Source organism: Tauraco erythrolophus, chromosome 9 (assembly GCF_009769465.1).
Source record: "Tauraco erythrolophus isolate bTauEry1 chromosome 9, bTauEry1.pri, whole genome shotgun sequence".
Classification (NCBI taxonomy): Eukaryota; Metazoa; Chordata; class Aves; order Musophagiformes; family Musophagidae; genus Tauraco; species Tauraco erythrolophus.
The window spans coordinates 36,420,428-36,431,878 of NC_141473.1; the positions used below are offsets into that span (position 1 = coordinate 36,420,428).

Genomic DNA, 11,451 nt, shown 5'->3' on the forward strand with positions numbered 1-11,451 from the left:
GCCAAGGAAGCGGCATACGGCACCAAGCAAATGGTGCAGAAAGCAAAAAACAAATACTAGCAAAAGGTGGCAGAGGCTGCAAACTTGTAAAGCACTGAAAGCATTTACTCTTTTTGAAATATACTCTAGGCACAGTGGGACATATAGGATTTCATATGTTTTTCCTGCAAGTGGCCTAAAGTAAAAAATACCGGGTAAGTGACAGCATAAGCGAAGAATACAAATGTACTAGATAAACACTTTAAAATAAAAGGACATAAACCAGCCATCAAGTACTTCCAGCACATGTGAAAAAGAACAGCAACAGAAGAATGGTCTGGCATATCTATTAAATTATATGCTGAACTTTTAAGAGGGTAATTTTGTGAGACTTAAAAGGATCAGCAACTCCCTCCCTTAATATTTTAGGTGCAACTTGTTGTATTAGTTCGTTATATGGTATGTTATTAAATATTCAAAAAGAATGAGAGAGAAAAATACAGCAATGGAGAACCCTCTCCAACTGTAAAATTCTGCAAATGAACCACATTGTTACGTGATAATTAATACTATCATCAGTTAAGACATTTGACTGTAAAAATCTGTCCTACAAAGAGTAGGAATTCTCTTTCTTGGTGTCCCTGATCTAATTTACAGCAATCTTTTTTAAGTAGAACCATCAAGTTGAAAGTTTATCAGTCCTATACTAACTCCCACCACGTCAGTAACGGATAATGACAGAAGTCAGCTTCCACATTCTCACTAAAGGTACAATAACCATCGCAAGTGGATTTGGACCTTGTACACAGACACCAATAACCAGAGTAGTAACTGTTACTGGAAACCTTTTCTAAATCTGGCTTTGGATAAAACATAGTTTTATCAAAATTAAGGAGCTTTGCAAAATCAAGTCTCGCAGTTCAACTGTTACAGAGCCTGGCATATTCACTCCTGTGTTCTTCTCATGTCTCTGTGTGTACAAAAGGGTGAAGGGTTAAACCTTGATCTTTACGTGAACATATGAATTCCCAACTTCTTTAAAACGTTAATCTTTTGATCAGCAAATATCTGATATAGAATTACAAATACCATGATATTTATGTAAGAAGTAAATATATTCAAGGACATTTATAGTTTCCTTCTTGGAGATTCTCTCATACAGCGATGTTCTGATAAAACTCCAAGACTTTTATCTGTTTACAGATATCTCTATTCTAGCAGATATTTCTACTTGACTTTAAATCACACAAAGAACAACACTGAAATTGCTATGTCAGATAAGACCACTGGATCACTTCCAGCTTTCTGTCTCAGAGTGGCAAGTACTAGGTATTTTAAAGGAAACTGCAAAGATCTTCATAGGAGAGAGCTCCTATTCAGTAACTTGGCCATACTGCCCCCCCCCTTTTTTTTTTCCTAACACCCAGTAGTTACTTTCTGTCTTTTACATCGAAACATGAGACTTCCATGTCTTTGAGCATTTACTACCCTATGTGCACTCTTTATGCATGCAACCAGCACCAAGGGACATCACCTTAGAACGAATCTCACAGAGGTTGTATTGTGGGGTTCAATTATCGCAGTATAAAGTAAATTATACAGCTGAAATGATGCACACTGATGAATTTAAAAAAAAAAAACAACAAAGGTATATTTAGCTTCCCCTGAAAAGTCCTTTTCTACTTTTCCTGTGAATTTCAAACTAAAAAAATATTTTGTCAACACTCTATGATTGTTCTGTGTATTAGTTTTGTACACAGTTATCTTAAGATTAGGGTCCTTTTTAGTCTTACATTGATAGAATAAAGTACATTCCTTTCCTCGGAGCTTACAGTCTTACAAAGGAACATGGGAAACTGCTCAACACACAGCAGTAGGAATCCCCACAGGAAGTTTTTTTTGTTGTGTTAATTATATTGGTACATGTCTATTCGTGCTCTGGATTTCAATTTGGTCAGTTTGTCCAAATGACAAATAACTGATGACACAAACATGTGCTGTAAGATCAAATCAGCAAGCCACATGATTTCCCTATTACATAGACAGAAGATTTTCTGTCACACATCTATGACAAAAGAGGTACCTTGTAAGAACAAGCGGATGGAGATGCGCCTGCTTCCTGTGCGTCTGGAAGAGAAATGCTTGGTGCTGAAACTGAGTTGGCATTTGTCCCAATTTTGTTTGGGACAATTCTGTCCCATCTGCTTTCTCCCAATTCTGTTACCATTCGGGGACACAGAAATGAAGCTGTTGACTCACTCGGGTTCAGCTCTCCTGTGTCTTCACTATGTGGGCTGACCAGAGTCTCTGCTTGGTTATCAACTAGCAGCACCTCTTGCTTTCTAACCTTTTCTGTATGCAACTAAGCTGTAAGAGAGAAAGGTCTTTTTAAGCTTCTTACCAACTTAGGAGATACAGAACACCAGATAGTGGATTTACAATATGCAAAAACTACAATGTGCCTATCCCACTAGTGTTGAAAGAAAGAGAAGGGTGAAAACTCCCATTCTTCTGTTCATGTCAGCTTTCTCGCTTCCTTCCTGTGCCTGCAGCACTCTTTTTGGTCAATCAGAAATCAACATTTTGCAGATATTTATTGTTTTACACTGTGACGCAGCAGGCAAACACCATGTATAATATTTGAGTCCCTTTGAGTTGTTTTTGTCATTTGTTTGCTGTCCTGTCCACTGGATAAAAGACATTTAGTTTTAATAAGCAGTAAAGTATACTGTCACAGAAACAAAAAATAAATCTGTAGTAACCAAGGTTTTTGCTTTGAAATGAATGATATGTTACACTTTTGTAAATCACTTAAATATGCCGGGGTTTGGTGGTATGTTTATTTTTTTATTTAACCACATTTAATTTAAGACAATTTTCTGGGTAGACATGGCCTGAAAAGATGAGATAATAAGTCATTTAAATCACTTCTTCAAATCACTTTAAATCAGTTTCTTCAAAGCTCTGTTTGTCAGACACACCGATGGGAACAGAATAAGAAGGACAGCAAATACAGAACGGAATAGTCAAAACATACCTGCAACAATCCATCTTTTGTATTATTCTTTTAAACCAGAAAGTTCTAGTCCATCATTGTCCAGCACGGACGAGTGGTCTCTGTGACTAAGTAGAAGCAGGTTACAGGCTGGTTAATTAATGAAGACTGCCAGTATAATTAAGATTCGGAGCTTTCTCAGGAACACTGGCTACCAAAGCTGGAACATCTAAAAACTGCTGTAGCTTGCTTAACTGAAAAAGACTTGACTGAATTATTAAAAGCTACAAAAATCGGAAACTTTTGATGAGAAAGAGAATAAACATTTTTTGCGGAAAATGCCAGAAAACAGAATTAGGCTGAAGCCAGGGAAGGGAAGTGACTAAGCATGCAACTGTAACCATTTGGAATAAATAATTTTTATGCTAGTCACAGTGTGAATGAACATAATTATATGCTTCTTAACTTTGTTCACGTTTTTCTCTTTCAGTTGCAAATCTGCTCAACTGTCATGTTTAGTTTTCTCTTCAAAATGTTACTAATGCTGTATAGTAACATATCATTCTGACTGTCTTTGGATTTCAAAGCACAATCTCACAATACCACACTTGAGTCCAAGCATGAGTCCTAATAGAGGTAAGCTAGAATGCTTTTTTCTCTGTAGAGTTTTCCATGCATCAGCAAGTGAAAGGAGAAATTGGAAATTATTTTAAGATATTTCAACAGGTCAAAAGAAATCAAGCTATTTTGCACTCTTAATTGCTTACACCTGTATGTCTGTTTACACTGAGAAGCGACAAGACTAGGAAGTACAAGAATAATTGTCTTACCTACTAATAGATAGACCTAAGAAATGACCCTAAGAAATGCTATGTATACATATCTTTTCTTTCAACTAGCTGAAAAAATGTTAACCAGCTGTCACAATTTTTATATGGAAAATTAAAAGTAATATTCAGCATATTTTTAAATAGTTTTCAAAATAGTACTCTTACAGCATCAAAAAAAAGGTCCTGCAGTGAACAGAAGCTGACAAGCTTCTTAACCAAAGATTTGAGATAATTTTGCATTTTAAAAAGCCTGTTTCCCTTTGACAACTATGCTGTCCTCACATGGAATTTTGCTATTTGGTCATGACAGCTCAAAAAAACCCCACATCAAAATAACTGATACCCATAGCAAGTGATAAAAATGACAACAGATATGGAATAACTTGTGTTGAAAGTCCAAAAAGCAATAGATGGCTTAAGTGATGGAAAAGACATATGTTTGAAAATCACTAGTGTCAGATGAAAAGGGAAGCAAGTCATCTATTATGCTGATTAACTTATAGGATAATTAAATGTCATTATTCCTCTCTCGTAAGTAGAGTTACTGAGACCCAAAGAAAATTAGGGTAAAAGCTGAAGTTTGGAAAGTAAGTTATAAGATTTTTTTTAATGGCTTTTGATATGATGGGGATGTCATGGTTTTCCTGTAATGAAAGTTCTTGCTAGCTGCCTCTCTCCAGCAGTCAAGGAGACATAGCAGCCAACAGATACTGCTGACCTAACGGAATAACTAACTCTACAGCTTCAGCATATAGTGGGATAGCAAGGCAGATTCATCTGGAGAGCCAAGGAGCAACTAGTTAAATGTGTAATAGGGAACATGTCTGAAATTCCTAAGAACGTGTGAACATGCACCATATACATACGCTCTGTGCTGAGCAACTGACAAACACTCATTCCTCAGATAAGTTTACATAGGGTAGGAGTTAAGAAGGAGAAGTTATAGGTAAAGGCATGAAGGCAGAGGGTACAGCTGAGATGGAAAGGCTAGCTCTCAAGTTTTTAACTGCACATCAATACCAAAGACTGAAAAGACTTAAGGTTTGGTGGAAAATGAAACACTGTCAAAATGGCCATATTACTTACACTGCCACCACTTTGTCAGTCCTTAGTCAAATGTTACCATTCCTGTTCTTATCAATAAGACAGGACATGCTCAGATCTCCCTCCTTTCCCTCTGGCCAGAACTGGACATTGTCAGGATTTTTTTTTTTTTTTTCCCCCCCAACAAAGTGTCTTTCTCTCAGAAAACATTTAGTTGTATAAATCTCCTATCAAAACATATCTATTTAAAGTAAAACTTCATCAGAGGATGCCTCCAGTTTTCCAATTCATTCTCCAAAGAAGAAAAAGTATTTATGTGCACGCATATGCTCCACCAACCCATAGTTAAATTGCTCATCACACTAGTTCTAGGTAGACTATCAGATAAGAGCCAGACATTCCAATATCCTCAATGGCCTCACAGTTTTCTCCTCAGTCTTAGGGAGACACCAAAGACCTGCACTCCCCCCTTTTGCTGCTCATCAGCCATGACCATCATTGGCAAGTCATGTACTCTTCAGCCGATGAGAGCCTGGAGCAGCCTGTGATATCAAACAGAGCCTGAAGGGCCACACAGGTACATGTTCTGAAATCAGCTGCTCCCCATCCCCTCTGATTCTACATATGGCAGCACAGAGCTGCTCCGGGGATGTCACATCGCTGGGATCAGGCTGCAACTGTCCTTGAATTCAGTCACACAAATCCTCCAGCCTGACCTCCCCGCTGTTATAGCGTTCTCCATGAACAAAACTCTTCTAGAATATGTCCATGTTAATCTGGCTCCCTAGGAAGTAAGTTCATTACCTTCGCATCTATCATAGTCTACCATCGCTGCATACACAGAATTGTTATAGCAAGGTATAAGTGAGGCACCCCTAGGAGAACAAATCATTCTTCATAGGCAAGCATACTTCATGGTGACACCTAAAGGTTCTGAATACTTTAGGCTACATAAACCCCATACATGTAGCCTGGACAATAAGACAGTAGGTACTCTTCCGGCAAGGACATCCTGGCTCATAAAAGAGCGTGGGAATCATGTGCAACAAGCCTGGGTTTATTCTAACCTAACCTCCCTGGCTTCTTCACAGAGACTACAGGCAGAATCACAAGCAGAGGCCACTAAGACTGCCTTTTATTTTCTACCTAGACATTTCCAGGGCACTTATGGCATGTATCATTCATGCTCTGCAGGTTGAAGCTAGCACTATATGTAAGATGTAACTAATTTATTTTCTTTCAGCGGTGATCATTTGCCTTCTGCTGCTTTTACTCATATTTCTCTTTTCACCAAGATGCTGGAGGACAAGTCTGAATCAATCAACACTAAATCCACTGAGACAGAGGTGGCACCTATGAATTTCAAAAAGTAAAACGATAGCTTAGTGTCTCACATAGTCATGTCTCCAGAGGATGAGGCTGAAGCACAGGCTGTTTGCCTTCAAACAGCTTCCAAGTCATAGGACAAAAAGTTAATCGGGGAACAGTTGAGTGTTCAATGCCTCATTAAGGATACAGGAGTTATGATAGGATCTGGAAAATCTAGCAACTGGATGCCATGAACAAAGGTTGTAGGCTTGCGTGCAGCATTATCTACCCTGGGACAGCTTAGGGGCCCCTGTGACCTATCCACAATGCACAGATTTAAACAAAAGCGTACAGCTGGAAAAGCTTCATTATTCAACAGTGTGTAACTGTGCATGAGGAAAGAGATAGCCTGTGTTGCCCTCTGAACCACAGCACTGAGGAGATCCTCTGGGTATATGCGAACTGACAGATATGTCCCTGATGTCCCCTACAAGCAATCGGATGTTAGGGAGGTTACCGACTCCAAGAAAGGGGGCACAGCTCCTATTCAGCTTCAGATGTTCCTTCAGCTTATCAGAGAGTCTGCAACATGGGATCCTTCCATGCTCGCAGAGTCCGGGGGAGGCCTTGCAAAGCTAATTGTTCCTAGCAGGAGAGCAAGGGCATATTTTCATTTACTCACCTCCCTCATCTACCACTTACCACCACAGTCCTTTAGGTCAGTACTGACAAACTGCTGGGATAAGACCCTCCCTACTCTCAGTCCTCTTTCCCTGTTTCTTCAGAGTGTTTTTGTTGCCTCAATTTCTCTTGTCTGCATGTTCCTTGAATCTGGCTTTCCCACACTTCCCCTTTCTTATGTCTGCCTTTGGCAAATCCTGCATCCTGAGTGTCCCTCTGTCTTCCCACACTCTGATATTTACACTGGGAGTTACACTCCCTCAGCTCTAATCTAATCCTCATGGAACAGCAGGTTCATTTAATCACTGGCTCAAAAATTGCAAACACATTTTATTAGACTTATCTACTCTTAATGATACAGTGATAGCACACTACAGTACCATTTAGAACAAGCTACTATTGCCAACCCAGCTAACTCCTAGTTTCTTTATAGTGAAATAAAGTCAAGGGAAAGACATATATTGTCACTTCATAAACCCAAAAAGAACACAGTGCAGCACTTGTTAACTGTGGTTCCCCAAACGGACAGGTGATTACACACGTAACGGCACTCCGAGGCCCAGGAGCTTGATCCATCAACAGAAAAATGCTGCGTCCAGAAGTCTAAATTCTGAAGTTTGAGCATTAAGAACACAACACAGAACACTCTGGCTAGAAAGGATCATACTGCTCTTCTGAATGGATTTCTTATAAGAGTAACAGAAATGGAAGCTTTTTCAAAAATTATTTCTTTTTTTTTCTAACAACATCATTAAACAAGAACTGCATTTTAAAGAGTAAGCATGAAACGTCCTGAGGATGCCTGATGAGAAGCAAGGGACCGAACAGGGGAAGGCTTCTGACTACTGATTTACATCAAACCCCACTAGCACATGGTAACTGCTTGTTCTTCCTGCTTTGGGAAGTTTACATCTCTTTCCTGCACCCCTCATCCCCATTCTACTGCAGTCTGATAATGCTGTCATCCCCTCTTTTCAAATGAACTTGGCAAACATGTACCTGGTCATTACAGGTGCCTTCTTATAACCCTGAAAAATGCAAGGTTTGCTGTTTCCCCTTTCCTCTGCAAAGTGTTTGAATTTGAAACGAGCTCTGTGGAGGAACAGGCTTTCATAGTGAATGTCATCTTTTGATTCACCCTTTACTATTCTGGCTGCAGTTCATGTTAAGTTCTCCATAGGGAAGTTGCAGCTAGGTACAGAGACCACAGCCAGAAGGAATGGAAAAAGAAAATATACTAGAATTTAACTACATAAGCAAAATCAAAATCAAACATGAAATTAAATTAAAGCTAACTACTGCAAAATCTGATAGTAGTGAAATCCATCTAGAACAATTTTGAGGCAGAAAACCTACTGAAAGTTTAGTATCAAGAGAAAAATCTGGGGCATCACTAGCTTGAGATAGCGCATCATTTCCAAACAACTTTGAATTTAATTTGTCTGTGGTGCTGATGAAGAAAATGTGTTCATCACACTTCACTTTTCATCTGTATGATGTTAAGGCATATTTAGCAATAAATTTATCAATATATTTTCTGATGTATGCTACTTTCCATCCTTAGAAAAAGCCCAGAAAAAGAAATCAGATGGATCATGGAGGCATACAACTCAAAACTAATCACCTTCTCAAGTTCTGTGGCATCTCAATTTATGTCTAAGGCTGAAATCCCCAAACACAGACAGTGTGCAAGAGTATACAGACAAACAAAATATTTCTCTTAAGACTGTCTTTGCAGAATTCGTTAAAATGCTGTCTTCACAGGCAGAAGAGAATGAATAACATTGCTTCTGAGCACTAATACGCAGTCAGCGTATTAGAGCATATTATTGAGACTTCTGTTACTTTTGGTTTTTACCTCCGTTCCTGCCCGGGAAGTGCTGTTCCAGGACAGGAGGCAGGGCTGCCTGGCACTGGCGCAGAGAGGTGACCACAGCAACTATCCTGCAGAGTGAATACACATGAACTCACAGGGAGTACAAGTGAAATTCATTCCAAGCGTTCAACAAACTCCTGGATTTTAGGCATTCATGAATTGTGGTATTAGTTCTGATGAAAACTAGCTTATTTGTGACAGGATTTAACCAGTTTGGCCTCAAGTTCTTTTTTCCTGGTTACATGAGTTAAATGGTAATACAACAGGGTTGCACAGATGTATAAGGTGTAGTTGGCACAAAGCAAAGGTGAAACCACTTACAAAAGGTATTTTCTTATTTAAAATGCAGCTTTTGCTTTTCCTTAATTCTCTGGTTTTTATTAGCCTATAATACGGCCAGACTGGTCTGAAATTTTGTATGAAATGTTTCATACTGGGAGCGGCTTTATTTCCACAATTTGAAAAGAACCCATTCAGCTGTATGAAGATACAGAAATGTAATTTTAAAAAAAACTGTTTATCAGACACTGGCACTTTTCCTGCTTGTGTAATTCAAAAAGGATCTCGGTAAAGAAAATTGAATTTGGCAATCCATTAACATAGATTTGATGCTCTCTCTGTTCATCTCTTGATGTCTCACCCCTTTCAGAAAAATGAAAATAACTCATGGTAAAAGAGTGGCTGTTCCCTCTTATTTGTCCAGTATATTGGCAATTATTAAAACCCTGGAAAAGCTGCTGAAGCTCTGCTGACTCATGGTGGCAGAGCAGTTACTTGTTAACTCCACAATGAAGATGGAAGAGGGAGAGAAGAAAAGCCAGAGAACAGGCAAAGTCTGGGGAGAAGGCACAGACTGAGATGGTATACTAAGTAGCACCAACTCTTCAGGAGAAAGAACCTGGATGTTACCTGAAGCTTTACATGTTGTGTGTGAACCAGGTGAAGATTCAGACCTAATTTCGTGCCATCTAAGTTTAGGAACCTAAATGAGCATTTCAACACAGAGTTTAGTTGTCACAGTCACCCTCTACGGTCAAGAGAGGAAGAGTGGCAGTTCCAAGAGGCAAATCGCCTTATCGAAGGTCTGAATTATCTTCTGAAGCTGCCAGTCCTGCTCCATCAAGTAGAGGGAGACCTCAAGGCAGTGATGGAAAGCCTATAAGAAGCATACCAGGACTGGCACATGACACTCCTGTCAGCAGAACAGCTACCCAGGCTATCGCAGTTCCCAGCGTGGTCTGCAGTTTGTCACTGGCTCCTCAACCCTACAGATCTGACTTAAGAGCCAGAAACAAGCTGTAGTAGAGAATGGGAGATGGTGACAGAGATTAATGGAGAAATTAACCCTTTCCCTCTCCACAAATCTGACCCAAAGGGGAGAATTTTCACAGGATGTGCCTTGATACAGGTATGCATTTCTGACTCCTGACATGAAAGATGTTCACAGTTGTCAGCCAGGGGCAACTGTGCTCCTAATTTAGGCACTATAGATAGGTGTGTTAATACTAGTGGGATTACTCAAAGCCTGAAGTCATCCGCAGACTAAGTACTAGGCAATGCTGGCATTTTAATGCGTGGAAAATTTCAGGTTTCACCTCATTTTAAGTTCTTCTATGCTCACAGCAGTGAATAATACGGGAGAAGTCAAAGCACGTTATTCCAGGGGGTAAGGATTCTGCCTCAGAAAGGAAAAGCAGTTCTCAGAGCTGTCTGGTTGCATTTGAGGGACTGTAATCTGTACTCCTCTTTTAACGAGCAGCACACTTCTCTTCAGGCTCTCGCCTTTCCATGCACAACAAAGAGCCATGATTTTACACTTCCCCACCATCATCACTGATCACACATTTCCTGGTGAGGGAAGACTGCCAGTGTGGGGCATTTGCTGTAATGCCATCTTACCTTTGCTCTGTCCAGATAAGAGGGCATCTCCTTTCTCTGCAGCATGCAGGAAAGGAAGAGTAACAAAAGAGAAAAAGGCTCTTCACGTGATATAAAAGGACTGCCCAGAGTCACACATCTGAAAAAAATCACTGCATATTGTACCTTCACATAAAATCCTGCCCATGTCACAAGTCCCAGTAAAAACAATTCACCTGATTAAGGTACTACACCAAACTGCTTAGTCTCTATATTGTAAGGGTTACGGAAGCCTGTGTTTGAAGTGTTAGTGTTGTGGAACGAAGTGACAGCAAGTTGGGAAATAAATGAGCACAATACTCTCTTCTAACCTCCTGGCACTGTGCCTTTTAACAGAGAAGGAAAAAAAGCAAAATGGCAAAATGTCAGCTCCAAAACATTTTTCATGTTGTAAAATATAGTGTCCCCACTGAAACGCTTGATAAGAGACACACTGAGGGGGCTGACACTTCACTAAAAAAATCATGAGTTATTGCAAAAAGGTCATGTGAACACAAGTCTAATGCAGTAAGAAAAAACCCCTTAGGACGGAAAATTTGCATCTATGTCCTACAAATGTCATGTTAGCCCTTCAGACAAAAGTCTCAGCAGCGCACGCTGAACTATTAAGTTCAAGGATGCAAAACAGCTTTCACAAACAGCAGAAGAGCCTAAGAGGATTTGGATACTTCCGCACACCTCGCTAGTTCACATCGAACTGACCATTCCGCTTCTATTAGTCACTCCGAACAATCGCTCTTTTCCCAGCAGAGCTTACTCATTTGCAAGATAAAAGGAAGACATTTCTGCACATGCCCATAATATTCTTCACCACTGGGGGC

At 39.8% G+C, this 11,451-nt stretch overlaps 1 protein-coding gene across 5 annotated transcripts in view; it reads right to left on the minus strand.

Annotated features, from left to right (window-relative positions):
- The window catches only part of CTNNA3 (catenin alpha 3), a 520,316-nt gene that overhangs the window by 272,561 nt on the left and 236,304 nt on the right, over positions 1 to 11,451 (minus strand). The gene's annotated exons all lie outside the window — the stretch shown is intronic.